This window comes from Paramisgurnus dabryanus, chromosome 9 (assembly GCF_030506205.2).
Source record: "Paramisgurnus dabryanus chromosome 9, PD_genome_1.1, whole genome shotgun sequence".
NCBI lineage: Eukaryota > Metazoa > Chordata > Actinopteri > Cypriniformes > Cobitidae > Paramisgurnus > Paramisgurnus dabryanus.
This window is the reverse complement of record NC_133345.1, coordinates 31900953-31917638: the sequence shown is the minus strand read 5'-3', so window position 1 is coordinate 31917638 and position 16686 is coordinate 31900953. Positions and strand designations below refer to the sequence as shown.

The 16686-nt window shown below is 40.0% G+C and overlaps 1 long non-coding RNA gene across 1 annotated transcript in view; it reads left to right on the top strand.

Moving 5' to 3' along the window:
• Positions 1-16686, top strand: part of LOC135739892 (uncharacterized) — a 40323-nt gene that overhangs the window by 22550 nt on the left and 1087 nt on the right. The window contains exon 2 of the long non-coding RNA XR_010529065.1: positions 15289-15406. This is a non-coding gene — a long non-coding RNA (uncharacterized lncRNA). The remainder of the gene's footprint in view (positions 1-15288; positions 15407-16686) is intronic.

Here is a 16686-nt window from a genome sequence, read left to right as displayed (position 1 = left end):
CTCCCAGTAAAATACAGGATTGATTTTAAGATTTTAGTGTTAACTTTTAGAGCCTTGAACGGTCAGGCCCCAAAGTACATCTTGGATCTTTTAAAGCCATATTCCCCTTGTCGCAACCTTCGGTCCTCTGGCCAGAATCTGCTTAAGGTTCCAAAGACTCGGTGTAAGACCCGAGGAGACCTGTCTTTTGAGTCCGGTAGGGTTAGGGTTAGGGTTAGGGTTAACCCTAACCCTAACCCAAGACTCTGGAATGACCTGCCCCTGTCTATACGTCAGGCAGTTTCTGTTGTTTCTTTTAAAAGGGATCTTAAAACATGCTTGTATAAGAAAGCTTTTGGATGATGGGTTTTCACAAATTTTACTTTAATTTTACATGTGTATTTGCCATTTTTTTAGTGATATGTTCCTATTTCCTGTACAGCACTTTGTGATTTTTATCTGTGAAAAGCGCTTTATAAATAAATTTTACGTACTTACTTACTATTAATTATTGCTTACTCATAATCAGTGTTGGGAATGTTACTTTAAAAAAGTTATTAGTTATAGTTACTCATTACTTCTCACAAATAGTAACTGAGTTAGTAAATTCATTACATCATCAATTACCAGGGAAAGTAACTATTGCGTTACTTAAAAAAAGTTCAAATATTTCAAATTACTTGAATGCCCCCAATTTTAAATCTGTTAAATGAATTAAATGAATACTAAAGAGAAACCACAAATTTTGTAGCAGATAATTGAGATGCTTCATTAGATCAGACTTGCCACATACGTGAGACTCTTTCTTCATGGGCATTACATAACGTAGTGTTTCCCATACATTGATTTTGTAACGTCCATACCGCCATGCCAGCAGTACTGACATGGCGCAGACCTCTGCCTCTCTGCTCATTTCCTGTTTTGCCCTACTTAAGACTCAAGCTAGCCTATGGCTAGCGCGAAGTATTGCCAGCTAACCCCTGCATACCAAACGTTTATTGAGTGATTTATCTGACTGCCTGATACTGACCAATTGCCTGTTTATCTGTTTCTCGGCCTTTGGATTTACCCCTTTATATTGTTTGCCTGGTTTGGACTATCTAACTGTGTTTGATCTACCTGCCTGTACTTTGATTACTCTTCTGCCTAACGTCTTGGATTTGTTTGCCAGATTGGTTTGTTTTAATAAACACCACAAAATAGATCCCTGTGTTTCTGAGCCATCCTTACAGAATACTTCACCTACCATCGATCCAGCGGATGTCGCCAATCTGAGAGCTGCGTATGAACATCAAAGCAGCCTCCTACAGGGTTATCAAGAGCAACTCACACGTCTTCAGTCCATGAACAAACACCTCACCGGTTACATTCAATCCTTGCCATCCACGTCTGCCAAATGGGTGAGTGTATCTGAGCCGGACAAGTTTGACGGTACCGCTGAACACGTGAGGGGTTTCCTTCGTCAACTTGATATATATTTCAGGGATCATGTGAGTGAGACTTTATCTGATGTTATCATGTGCTCTAAAGTTTTCTCACTACTATCTGGTAAAGCTGTCGAGTGGACAGCCGCTGTTTGGGACACAGACCCGCGAATCAGCACTTCCTATTCTTACTTCATTCAACAACTAATAGAGGTATTTGAATCACGCTGCGCAAAACGGATGGAATGATAAATCGCTCAAAGATGTGTTTCAGAGCAGTCTGGATATGGAACTCCAAGCTGAGCTAGCCTGTAAAGGTGAGAATCTCTAATTTTCTGATTATGTATCTCTGGCAGTCCATATTGATAACCTGATGAGAAATGTACCTGAAAAAACGAAAACTAAGACTTCAGCTAGGATGGTGAATACCACCAGTAAAGCTTTGCACGCCTCTGTTGACACCACTAACATCGGAGAACCTATGCAGATGGGATTTTCACCTCTCACTAGTGAGGAACGATTACGCAGACGTACCCTAGACTTATGCTTTTACTGTGGAAAGCCTGGCCATCGCATCGATTACTGTCCTGCTAAGAAGCCCCGCTACAGTAATTTGGTAAGCCAATTTCAAAACCTCCCTTGTCATGATATGTGCTCACAACCCGTTACGATCAACTACAACGATGAACCCATATCATTCACAGCATTAATTGACTCTGGCTCAGCACTAAACCTCATACATGAAGATGTTGTTTCCAAGTTTTCGATTCCTGTCATCCCATGTCAACCCTCACTGAACATTTCAGCTATTAATAACGTTCCCATTGGAGATGGCATTACCCACCGTACTGTTCCTCTCACACTCCAAGTCGACTCCCTTCACCAAGAAACGATAACCTTGTATGTAATTTCTTCACCTCGGTATAACATCATCTTGGGTCATCCATGGCTGGTAGCACACCACCCTTAAATCAACTGGAGGACTGGAGAAATTCTACAGTGGTCATCACGTTGTATGGAAACCTGCATTGATCATCTGAAACCGAAACCCTGTCTGTCTACCACCATAGAAAGCCCGACTGGTAAGAATGTTCCTATTCCTGATGTCTATCTTGAATTTGCTGAAGTATTTAGTAAAACCAAGGCTACTGAGTTACCTCCCCATAGACCCTGGGATTGTGTGATTCAATTTTTACCTAATGCCATGCCTCCTAAGTGTAAGGTTTACCCCCTGTATTCAGACATCCACATCCCCTGCTGCAGCTTGTTTTTTCTTCGTGGAGAAGAAGGATGGTGGCCTAAGACCCTGCATTGATTATCGAGGTTTGAACAATATCACAGTGAAGTTTCCCTATCCTTTACCTCTTGTACCTTCTGCCCTAGAACAACTCCGAGAAGCCAGGATTTACACCAAGTTGGATTTACGCAGTGCTTATAATCTTATTCGTATCTATGAAGGTGATGAGTGGAAAACTGCATTCCACACCACTTGGGGGGACTACGAATATATGTGATGCTGTATGGTCTATCTAACTCCCCCGCCGTTATCCAATCATTCATCAACGAAGTGTTCCGAGACCTCCTAAACCAGTATGCCATAGCCTACATTGATGATATCCTGATTTTCTCTAACAGTATGGAGGACCATATCTGCCACGTCAAGGAAGTCCTGTCTCACCTCCTCAAGAACAAACTGTACGTAAAAGCTGAAAAATGTGAATTTCATGTCTCTAAAACTAGTTTCCTGGGCTATAACATCAGGAGTTGAAATGGACAGGAGTTGGAATGGACAATACCAAAATCAAGGCAGTCACAGAATGGCCAACCCCCGCACTGTTAAAGACCTACAAAGATTCCTGGGGTTCGCCAACTTCTATCGCAGATTCATCCGAAACTACAGTATTGTAGCAGCTCCTCTGACATCCTTGTTAAAAAGGCAAACCCAAGAAACTTCCATGGAACCCACAAGCTGACCATGTTTTCCTGAAGCTCAAAACATGTTTTACCACAGCCCCTATCCTGAAGCATCCTGACCCTGAGAAACGCCTCTCTCACATAACAGTGAAAAGTATTTTAACTCTGCGTTCCTCTGTGTACTTTCTATTTTGTACGTGTTCTGTAGTAACAGTTAACCGTGTATTCTCTCATATTCCTGAATTTGCAACAAATTGTCAGCGCTATACGCGATATACAATAAACTACCACTTGTATTTCAAATAAAAAAGCGCTCATAACGCAACAACACTGATGAGAAGAGCAACATCAGTACAGTCTCAATGTAAATGTACAATGATTTTGTCAGATGAGGGCGCGTTTTTAGCAGCAGTTAAAGAAAGAGCTGATTGGATTAAACAAGGAGTTACTGGGTCGTGGGTCGTTACTGGGTTGTGTTTAGTCACTATTTTATAGACAACAGAACAAATAATATGTAAAAATAGCATTCAGTTGTGTTAAAATGCAATATAATGTGACAGATCAAAGAGTAAAACACGATGCAATGACATCACATATATGCTAATTGTCTCTCAAAATTTGTGTAAGTTGCACGTTACATAAACATTCCTGCCTTTCACCTCAACGGTGGAAAAGTAGTGCTTATTATACTCTGGGCTTTATCTTAAACCTGGCGCAATGCACCGCAATGCGTGATGCAAGTGTCTTTTGCTAGTTTCCACCCTGCGCAATAATAATTTTCACATTTAGCGCCACGTTGTTATCAATACATTTTATATCAATACATTTACAGCAATTTAAAGCCTACTATTTGTACTTCTATGATTGAAAGAAAAAGGCTTTTAAAGGATTTAATAAAAAAAATTAATTTCAATGAAAATGAAAACAACAAATTTTTTACATTATTGTTAAACTGGGGATCCTCTTTCTCTGCTTAGTTTTTCAGTTTAAGGGCTCTATCTTACACCCGGCGCAATGCAGCGCAATGTGTCTTTTGCTAGCTTCCACCCTGCGCAATTATAATTTTCACGTTTACCGCCACGTTGTTTAAATAGCAAATGCATTTGCGCCCCCTTATGCATCCATGGGCGTTCTGGTCTGAAAACGAGGTGTGTTCAGGCGCATTGTTGGCGCGTTGCTATTTTGAGGCAACTAAAACAGACTACGCAATTGACCAACAAAAACCTGCTCTAAAGTCTAAAGGCAATGGCGCAATATGTTTATATATATGTTATTTAAAGAGCTCAATTTGACGCTGTCCAAGTGCTGAAACGCGCGGAGAGCTGTTTGTAAATTTTTTATCTCCTGTTTGTTACAAATAAAGTATTTTTAGAGTACAAACCTTTTCTTACATACTTGTAAATTATTTTTGATGATATTGGATAGCCATACATTTAAAGCAATTAAAGGCCTGCTTTTTTACTTCCATGATTAAAAGAAAACGGGTTTTAAAGGTTTTAATAAAAAATAACAATTTCAATAGAAGTGAAAAACAACACAATTATTTAACATTAATCTTAAACTGGGAATCTTCTTCCTCCACTTAGTTTTTCAGTTTACAAAGTCCGTCATCTAAATAGGGATTAGACATAGCGCCAGTGCAACTTGCTTTTAAAGGGGATGAGAGCTGAGACTCTCATTGGTTTATTGCACGTTACTGTCAGGATTTCGACCGGAGGAAGAACCCAAGCACGAACGTTGAAATACAACACTTGACTTTATTAACAAACAAGGTAAAAAATAGGAAAACAAAACCCACGAGGGGGCAAACAGAACAGGGTAACACAAATCTAACAAGACAACACTAAACACTATCACTTAAACAATAAACATAAACTGGAACACAAGATAATTACTACAGAAGTCACAGATAAACTCTTTCACGAACAGAGTAACAATGACGAACCCACACTGGACAACAAACACAAGGGCTGCGTCCGAAACCGCATACTGTATAGTATGTACTGAATTAGATGAAGTACCTACTTACTTGGCGTTAAAACAGTAGGTACTGTATAGTATGAATCCGGGTAGTATGAATGAGATTCGGACGTACTACATTCCGCCATGTTGCTACATTACGTGACATACGTCGTCATCACGTCATGTCATTTCAGCGCGAAAACAGCCGCGTGCCTCTTCTTCTTCGTTGGATAACTCCTCGTCCGGGGCATCATGGGATAGTGAAGCGTCCATCGTATGCACGCTGCAAAATCTAACCGGAAGTAGTAGGTCATCCGGGTACTTTTCGCATACTGTTTTTAGAATACTATGTATTCGGACATACTACTCGCCTCGCCTACTGCTTTTCGCGTACTATATAGTATGTAGTAGGCGGTTTCGGACGCAGCAAAGGACTCTTAAATAGGGAGAAAATAAATTACAAACACCTGGAAAAATCACAAGTAAGGGATCAGGGAAAAAGTGACGAGACCCGGGAAATGCGTGGTCAGAATAAACCAATACTAAAACCACGCATCTCCCATATAGAACATATGTACTGTCAGAACCCTGCCATGCTAAACTAGATCTAAATACAAACAAGGATCTGGCAGGATTCTGACAGTTACGCCCAAAATACTCCCATTACTCATTAAAAAAAAAAAGGACCAACCCTTTTCGACCATTTTTCCCGTCGTTAAATTAGCAAAAGTGGATTCGGACATGCCCATTTAGACGTTGCGCTGTGCACTTGGGACAATGCGCTTAGATCGTTAAAATAGGGCCCTAAATCTAAACAGGGAGCTGGTTTTTAAAGGGGATGAGAGAGAAGACTCTCATTGGTTTATTGCACGTTACGCCCAAAACAAACCCATTGCTCATTAGGAAAATATGGAAATCCCTTTTCGACCGTGCGCTCGGCACACAAACCATTTTCCCGTTGTTAAATTAGCAAAAGTGGCATCGGACATGCCCAAGTAGACCGTGCGCCGTGCGCTTTAGACGATGCGCTTAGATCGTAAAAATAGGGCCCTCTATGTTTGCGACCGCTACCTTAGAGCTCGTAGTACTTGTGATCGCTCTGTTGTTGAGGTTGTTGAGGGCATCTCTCTCAAGGGTTTTTATCCTCCTTTGAGTTCCCCCCTGGACTAGCCAGGAGGGTTTTTCTCCTAGGGGTTTTTTCATCCCCTGGAGAGTCCGCCACCTTTGGCTTAACTTACTACTTTACTGTATACGTTACATTATTACTATGCAAGCTTTTCTATGCTTTTCGTACATCTATTAATGTAAAGCTGCTTTGAAACAATTAACAATTATGAAAAGCGCTATATAAATAAAATTGAATTGAAAAAACATTGTGTGTGACTTGGACGGACTGCAGCGCGAGGACCGGGCTGCCTGTGAGTGCCTTGGATAGGGCTAACAACAGCAGCAGAGCCCGCTGCTCGTTGAGAAGAGAGAATGATGCGTGCTTTCACATCAGTCTCCAAAAGTCTCCAGCCACGCCAGAAAAGATCGCTAGATTTGTACTAGTTGCTTTTTTAAAAATAAAGTCGCTAAAGGGGTCTAGATAGTTGTGTATGAACTCTGCCTCTGGTTGGCTAAATATGGAAATTAAGCCAATCATCATCAGCTATGTGGTTGTCCCACCCCCAACACACACACTTAGAATAACATTGCCTATCTGCCTGACAGAGAGAGCCTACTTGGGTGAAAATTGCTTCAGAGAGATCAATTATAGTAACGTGCAGCATTTTAATGTCGGTAACGGTAGAAACAGTAACATAGACAAATACATAAATAAACCATCTTTATTGTCAACATACATCTAAAGTTCAGTTTTAGCTGTTCTTAAAGATTTATTTTATTTATTTTTTTCTTGCAGTCAAGTTTTTACTCACTTTATGTTTTTTCTATGTTAAAACCACATTGGATGTCCGTACTTCATTAAAACGTTGAAAGGACTCAATGTTTTTAAATTTTACAATTTTATTGTGGTAATTTTGTCACAATTAGGGTACTGGTGACAGAAAATAATCAATAATCCATCTTTAAACACAAAAAAGTGAGTAGCTACTGTCATTGTTCTGTATGATCTCTGAGCAAGGGTTTTTTGTGTTAAAAGCACAGGGTGGTTCCAGATTAATATAGAGCTTCAGTGCCAGCCTGAGAGAGAGAGAGAGAGAGAGAGAGAGAGAGAGAGAGAGAGAGAGAGAGAGAGAGAGAGAGAGAGAGAGAGAGAGAGAGAAACAGACATTCCTGCTACAGTTTGGTGTAAAATATTTGATAGTGTAATAATGCCCATAGCTCTGTATGGTTGTGAGGTTTGGGCTCCACAATGCCTAACAGATTACTCCAAATGGGACAAACATCCAATGGAATCCCTGCATGCTGAATTCTGTAGAAATATTTTAAGAGTTCAGAGAAGAACACCTACTAATGCATGCAGGGCTGAATTAGGCAGATACCCCCTAATAATACACATCCAAAAACGCTCCCTTAAATTCTGGTCACACTTAAACTCAAGTCCCCCGAACACACTTCAGTATGAAGCCCTTAAAACCCAAGAGAAGAGACCTAAAACCAGTCCCATCTGTCAACTGGCTCTAAAACTCCAGACCAGCACTAATGAACGCAAACAAACCACAATAAACCAAATCATTAAAGAAAGTCAAACTTTATATTTGGATCATTGGGATAATGAAAGTAAAAACCAAAGTAAACTAGAATGTTATCGGGCACTAAACAGAAAATACAGTCTGTCAGAATATCTCTCCACTGTTAGAGATGTAAAGCAGAGACGAATCCTCACTAAATACAGACTCAGTGATCACAGTCTGGCAATAGAGAAAGGCCGACATAGACAAACATGGCTCCCAAAAGAAGAGCGAATCTGTGTCCATTGTGACAGTGACGAGATCGAGACAGAGACACACTTTCTCCTTTACTGTGGTAAATATAAAGAGCTTAGAGAAAAACACTTTGACAAAATCTCAAAGCTCATACCAGAGTTTCATAGCTCTTCAGATTCAGATCAAATGAAGATGTTACTGGGGGAAGACAGACACCCATCAGTTGCTGCTAAATTCATTTATCAGTTACACACCATCAGAAATAATCCACAGCCCTGATCTTGTACAGTACTTTTATTTTACCTCTCATCTGCCTCCATAAATGTACATTTGTATACTTCATATGTTTATATTTCAAAGTCAACTTTATATTGTAAATATCCTCTGATTCTATTTTATTTTGCAGTAGTACTTCATCCATCACCCAGCACCTTAGCTTAATTGCACCTTAATGTTTGTTAATATTGTGTTATTGTATGTTTCTTGTTCTATGTATAATGCTTTGGCAATATTGTAAGTGACACAATCATGCCAATAAAGTTCTTTAAATTGAAATTGAAATTGAAATTGAAATTGAAAATTGAGAGAGAGAGAGAGAGAGAGAGAGAGAGAGAGAGAGAGAGAGAGAGAGAGAGAGAGAGAGAGAGAGAGAGGAGAGAGAGAGAGAGAGAGAGAGAGAGAGAGAGAGAGAGAGAGAGAGAGAGAGAGAGAGAGAGAGAGAGAGAGAGAGAGAGAGATGTCAGCCACTCTAAAGATGAGCTCTTGAAAAAATTATAAAAGATTAAGCTAAAAAGTGAGACAGAGAGCGAGATCATGACAACAAACAAATAAAAACAGAAGAGGAACAACTTGTTTTCGGATAAAGACCGTAAATTTTTCTAGAAAATACATTTTTAAAGAAAGAAAGAAGACTAAAGCTGAGGATTAGCATCTGCCTGCTGGATCACCACTCTAACAGCATACTGCAGTTTTCCCTCCAAAACACTAAAGGATTTTTAAAAGATCTACAGCGGAAAAACTTTACACAATTGTTGATCTTCACTTGCTAAACAGAGAGGTGAGCACTTTCTGGCAAAAAACTTTAATGAAAATTGTATATTTTGATTATATTCTGGTAAAATCTCTCATTACTAGAAGCTAAAAGCTAAATTAAGTTAGCTGCAGTTTTTGGCTCAGTGCCCAGTCTGATCAGTCTGATCGCCATGGCGACCCTGGCGCAGGCAGAGTGCAGGGAGGTGTCATACCCAGAGAAGTACAGAAGTGTACAGGCCAGAAAAAAACACAAAGAAAAAACTCTCAGAGACAATCCTGATCTTCTGTACGCTGACTATATTCAACTCAATGGGAAAAGAATTAAGAACAACCTCATCTTCTACACCACCATGATTACGGCATGGAAATCAGCAATCTGTGAGGAATACCAGCACATTTTTAAAGAAGGAATCGGTAGAGGTGGAAGATTAACAATATGCAAAGATGAAATGCTGGACACAGACAACCCCATTCTCACCATAACTTACTACACTAAAGGCACTTTCCTTCTTCAAGGCAATGAAGCCAGCCTTAACTCATTTGAGGAGATTTTTCCCATTCTGAAGGCAAGAGTCGAGGAGGAGAGAGACGAGCCTCATGCAAACCACACAGACTCGGAGGAGGAAGACCCAGTCAACCTTTCACCTTCATCATCTAATCGTCAACTGAGAGACAGTTTAGCTTTGCTGGAACTGGACTTCACTGAATTCAGAGAACACACTCAAGTCAAACTCTCAGACACACCCAACACAAACATTCACATCCAAGAGCTCAAAGATGAACTCAGACAGCTGAAGAAAGACACTAACACCTTCATCACTGAACTCACAAGAGCTCTCAGAGAACTGAAAGAAGAAAACCAAACTCTCCGCACACAGATATGCAAACTAGAGGAGGATAAAGAAAGAAAAGAAGAGAACATATACAGACAGCTGCAAGAAATAAGAGAGTTACAGGTACAGAAAAACACAAAAGACATCACAATTAACGAAAGTACAGCTCCTCCTACAGACTACACACACATAGACAACGAGCCGGCCACAGACAACGAGCCTGCCACAAACACGCAGCCTCCTCCAGAAACACAAACATCACCTGCCCACCCTCCAGAAATTCTTCTCCTCATGGACTCCAATGGAAAGTTTTTGGACCCACAAAAACTTTTTCCACATCAAAAAGTCACGGCAAAAAGATGCAGCACAACAGGCCACGCCCAGCAGATCATCAGAGACTTCACAGGACACCCCTCGTGTGTTATAATCCACACTGGAACTAATGACCTCCACACGCTGCGCAACAATACTGCTGATGCTATCAGGAAAATGGCAGAAATCACCAGCAAAAAGTTCCCAGAGTCCAGAATCATCATCTCTTCAATACTCCCACGACATGACACACCACCACACATCATCTACAACATCAATGCTGAAATTTCTCGTAGGTGTTCTGCACTCCCAAACGTGCACCTGGTCCACCACCACCACATCGGCCTCCAACACCTGTATGATGGACTCCATCTACACAAAGATGCAGTACGTGTTTTTGCAAAGACCCTAAAAGATGCAGCCCTGGGTCGCAGCCCAAGACCTTTATTACCTACTCCAAAACACTACTGGCCCATCCACTCCCCAGTGAGGAAAAACGTTAACTGGACAAGCATCCCACGTCATCCACCGCACCCACCTATGGCTCATTACACACCAGTAAACCTACAGTCACCAACGTCACATCCACCTGCTGGCCATCAGACCCCTATCAGAAGCAAGAAACCAAAACCACAAGATAAATCCCTGCAACCGAGAGCTCAAAGCTATGCTGAAGCTGTAGCCCGGCCCCCTGCTCCACCCACCACCGCCACACCTGCCAGTGAACTGAGTGAGATCAAAGAGATCCTGTACACACTGTGTGACCAGCTCCTGAACAGATAAGAACTTTATTCACAAACATAGTGCTCTACTGAAAAAAAAAAAAACATTGCACTAATGTAAATTGTTTACCATTTTTCACATGTTCACAATATTGTTGCATGTTATTTCTCTCTGTCTTACCAGATAGGTTTATCTTTAATAATACAAATGTGTTCATTTCAAATAAGTTGTTGGAATATTCAGGGTCTTCATTCTTCAACATTTGGTTCTAAAAGCACAGACCCTGATTTTCAGAAAAATATCAAAGATGCTGATATTATCATTCTCACTGAAACCTGGTGTAAAAATGATGCGCTTACCTACTGTCCCTCAGGCTACTACGAAGTAATTGTGCCCTCAGTTAAATTAAGTACAGTCCATCGTGGACGAGACTCGGGAGGAATTCTACTATGGTACAGGGAGGATCTGGCCAAACACATTTCAGTTATTACAGTTGGAAAATTTCATTGCTGGATAAAATTAAACAACCAAATTGGCATTTCAACTACTGACATATATCTTTGTGCCATCTACATTCCTCCAGCAGAATCCCCTTACTATGATGAAGAATATCTCAACAACATCCACACAGATATCAGCCGTTTCCAGGCCCAGGGAAATGTGCTGCTATGTGGAGACTTCAATGCAAGAACAGGATCTGAACCAGATAACATAGATCCAAAGGGCAACGAATATGTCTTTGGCCAAAAACCCCTGAGTCTCAACAAAAATCTCCCACCTAGAAATAACCTCGACCAAACTATAAATAAAAATGGTAAAGAGTTAGTGCAGCTCTGCCGCGCCTCGGGCCTGTACATACTTAACGGCAGGATCAGAGGGGACTCTTTAGGGAGGTTTACGTGTTATTCAGGTCTTGGAGCTAGTGTAGTTGACTATGCCATCACTGACATGGACCACTCCTCCTTCAGTGCATTCACTGTCAAACAGCAAACCCCACTCTCTGACCATAACCAAACTAACATTTATATCAAAACACGTCACACACCAGAAAAAAACAGGTTGGAAACCTGCAAAATGTATCAGGTCCAGCAGAGATACAGATGGGGTCCAGACAGCCCAGACAAATTTATCCAAGCACTCAATTCAAAAGAACTAAAAAAATTCATAAATACATTTATTAATAAAACATTTGAAACAACTAAAGATGGTGTTAATATGGCTACAAATGAAATAAATCACATATTTATAAAAGCAGCACAAAGAAGTGAATTAAAAAAGAAAGGCAAAAAGCATACTAAAAACAGACCAAAACATGAAAAATGGTTTGATTCAGAGTGCAAAACATTAAGGAAACAACTTCGAAAACTATCAAATCTGAAACATAAAGAACTAAACAACACAGACATCCGAACTGAATACTGTTCAAAACTAAAACAATATACCATCTAACCAAACATTTACAGGAAATAGAGCATTCAATAAACCAGAATCAGTTTTGGGACATGTGGAATAATCTGAGCACAACAAAACCACAAGACCTAACAATACAAGATGGAGAAATCTGGACAAAACATTTTGAAAATTTATATAAAGAAATTCCACCAAACCAACTCAATGACAATTATAATCTGATCAATTTAAATCTACAAACTTTTGAAGACACAATTAAAAATAATCAAAATCCACTTGATTTCCCAATTACACATGAAGAATTGACAAACAAACTCAAAAGCCAAAAATGTAAGAAATCTTGTGGTCCTGACAGCATTCTAGGTGAAATGCTGAAATACAGCACACCTGATCTGCAAACGGCTGTGCTCAAATTATTTAACATTGTACTCAGTTCAGGCTGTTTTCCTGACATCTGGAGCCAAGGACTTATTACCCCAATTCATAAGAGTGGGAATAAATTAGACCCTAATAATTTCAGAGGCATTTGTGTGAGCAGTAATCTGGGGAAGTTATTTAGCTGTATTTTAAACAATAGAATTGTAAACTTCCTTACCGAACACAATGTCCTGAGTCCGAGTCAGATTGGCTTTCTTCCAAATTACAGAACAACCGACCACATCTATACCCTACACACCCTAATCAATAAACACGTCAAACAAACCAAAAACGGAAAAATATTTGCATGCTTTGTCGATTTCAAAAAAGCATTTGATTCTATTTGGCACAACGGATTATACTACAAACTTTTACAAAGTGGTGTAGGGGGTAAGGTTTATGATATTATAAAATCAATGTATTCAAATAACAAATGTGCAATACGAATTGGCAACAAACATACAAAATTCTTTACCCAGAAAAGAGGAGTACGGCAGGGCTGTAGCCTAAGTCCAACGCTGTTCAACACTTACATTAATGAACTAGCGGTGCAGTTGGACCAGTCGACAGGCCCTGGACTTACTCTACAAGACAAGAACATTAAGCTCTTGTTGTATGCAGATGACCTGGTGCTGCTGTCACCCACTGCACAGGGACTACAGCAGCACCTGGACCTGCTGGAGGACTATTGTCAGAACTGGGCCCTGGCAGTAAACCTAAAAAAGACCAATGTTATGGTCTTCCAGAAAAAGCCCAGATGTCAGGAACACAGATACCAGTTCAATCTAGGCAGCACCACCCTAGACCACACGATGCAGTACACTTACCTTGGTCTTATCATTACTGCATCGGGGAGTTTCAGTATGGCAGTGAATGCTCTCAAAGATAAAGCCCGAAGAGCTCTATATGCCATCAAGAAAAAATTCCAAAATATTGAAATACCAATTCCAATTTGGTGTAAAATCTTTGATAGTGTGATTCAGCCCATTGCGCTGTATGGAAGTGAGGTTTGGGGTCCACTCAGTGATCAGAGCTACACAAGATGGGACAAACATCCAACAGAAGCCCTACACACAGAATTCTGTAAACTCATCCTAAAATTACAAAGAAGGACACCCAATAATGCATGTAGGGCAGAATTAGGCCGATTCCCATTGATTATCAATATGCAAAAAAGATCCCTCAAATTCTGGATGCATCTAAAATCAAGTCCCACAGAATCGCTACATTTTAAAGCGTTACAAAGCCAAGAACTGAACCCTGAAAAAAAATCCCCTCAGTAAGTTGGTTCTGAAGCTTACTAACATGACTAACTTTACTAACACCAACCAGTCTCAAACCAGCACTGCTTCTCATCCAAACATTAAAATAAATCAAATTATTAAACAATCTAAAAATACTTATCTGGAACATTGGGATCAAGAAACTAAAACACAAAGTAAATTACAATTTTATCGAACTTTAAAATCAAATTATGAATTAGAAGAATATCTCCAAAGTGTCAAAGACACAAAGCAGAGACGGATCCTGACCAAGTACAGGCTCAGTGAGCACAGCCTAGCCATTGAGACGGGCAGACACAGAAAGAGCTGGTTACCCAGAGAGCAAAGGGTGTGTGTTCATTGTAGGACAGGAGAGATCGAGACAGAGATGCACTTCCTCCTTCACTGCCACAAATACAAAACTATAAGAGATCTCTACTTAAATAAATTCAGTAACTCAATAAAGAACTTTACCACCAAGACTGAAGTACAACAAATTAATATAATATTAGGAAAGGGACAAACAGCAGCACTGGCTGCTAGATACGTGTGGATGTGCCACAGCCTAAGGGACAGCAGGTAAATGTGTGTGTGTATAATGTGTATGTGTGTGTGTATGTGTATGTATGTGTAATATGTATGTGGGTGAGTGTATTTGTGTGTGTGTGTGTGTGCGCGTGCATGCGTAATATGTGTATGTGTGTGTGTGTGTGTTTGTCTGACCTCAGTGTGTTTCCCTACTGTCCACCACAATAACCCTCAGTATGTGTGTGTATATATTAAAACATTGTAATGTCAAATGTTCAGACATGTTCTAATGTGTTATGATGTTAATTTAAAATGGTGATTTGATCATATTTTTTTCTTATTATACAGATATTTTTTTATCTTTTTTTTTTTATATATACCTATATACATGCTTTGGCAATATTGTATAATTTACAGTCATGCCAATAAAGCGAATTGAATTGAATTGAATTGAATTGAGAGAGAGAGAGAGAGAGAGAGAGAGAGAGAGAGAGAGAGAGAGAGAGAGAAAGTTATGAAACTTTGTAGAATGTGACTGATCTTAAACACTCTCTCTGACTTTCTGAACCCTTTTATCAAAAGGACACAGTGTAACATTTTCCTCTTGTATATAATTTTATAGTGGGACAGAAAAATCTGTTGAGACTTTAGTATGTTGGGACACTCAGAGGACAACTTAAATGATCAGAAGATCTTCACAACAATCTTCAACATCAGGGTCACAGTTACTTCACCACAAGGTTTGCATTGACATTCAATTCAACAGACTGCATGAAACAATCCAATAATAGTCCAACTCGACATTTCTCACTAGCACTGGTAAATATTTCACTGTTCACAAGATTTCAAAAGAAATATCAAATATTCTTTTCAAGGATTCTGTATAGAGTTCAGCACAGTCAATAACGTTCATCAGTTTATTATTTATAATTTCAGCAAGAGGGAAATTTTGCCCATTTTAGTGTAAACCCAATGTTTGCCATCTAAATAGAGTAACAATTAGTACAATAAATTAAAAAAAGAAAATAACTTTTTTTAGTTCATGAAAATGCTATAAGACGAATTAAAACCTAAACATGTCCACAAAAAAGTTAAAACAGGCCATAGCCATAGTGAGATGAGGAGGTGGACATGGCTGCAGTCATGTGATTGAGCGGCCGGCTGGCTGATCTGCTGTGATGTAGTACATATGACAAGCTGGTCAGTGCACATCCCTCATAAGAGCAATGAAGTAGCATTGGGGCAACAAACGCTCACCAGTCAGGTGGAATGACACGATTGAACCAGTGGGTCTGAAATGAATCATCTGCGCAGCAGCTTGAAATATCTGCATGCCTCCAATTACTGCCCAAACACACGCGCGCACAGGCACAAGCACACACACACACACGCACACACACACACACACATTCTGGTTTCCATGTTTTGTGGGGACATTCCATAGACGTAATGCATTTTATACCATACAAACTGTAAATTCTATTCCCCTTACCTGCCCCATTCCCTAACCCCAACCATCACAAAAACCTTTCTTGTACCTTAGATTTTCCATAAACATCATCTTGTTTGATTTATAAGCTTGTTTCCTCATGGGGACATCAAAATGTCCCCACAAGGTCACAAAAACACTGGTATTCCTATCTTTCTGGGGACAATTGGTCCCCACAACGTGATAATTACCAGGTACACACACACACACACGCACACACACGCACAAACACACGCACACACACGCACAAACACACACACGCACACACACACACACACACACACACACACACACACACACACACACACACACACACACACACACATATGCACACATACATGGACAAACACGTACACACACAGAATCATAATCTTTTAACTTATGAGGAATTTTGTGTTTATGGGACAGTTTCCATGTTTTTGTTCCATGACATTAGAAGAGCGTAAATCAGCCGTGCGACGGCTCTGCCTGGTACAGGAAGAGAAGTTGCTCTTAGAAACACCCACATTCTCAACCAGATGTGTTTTTTAA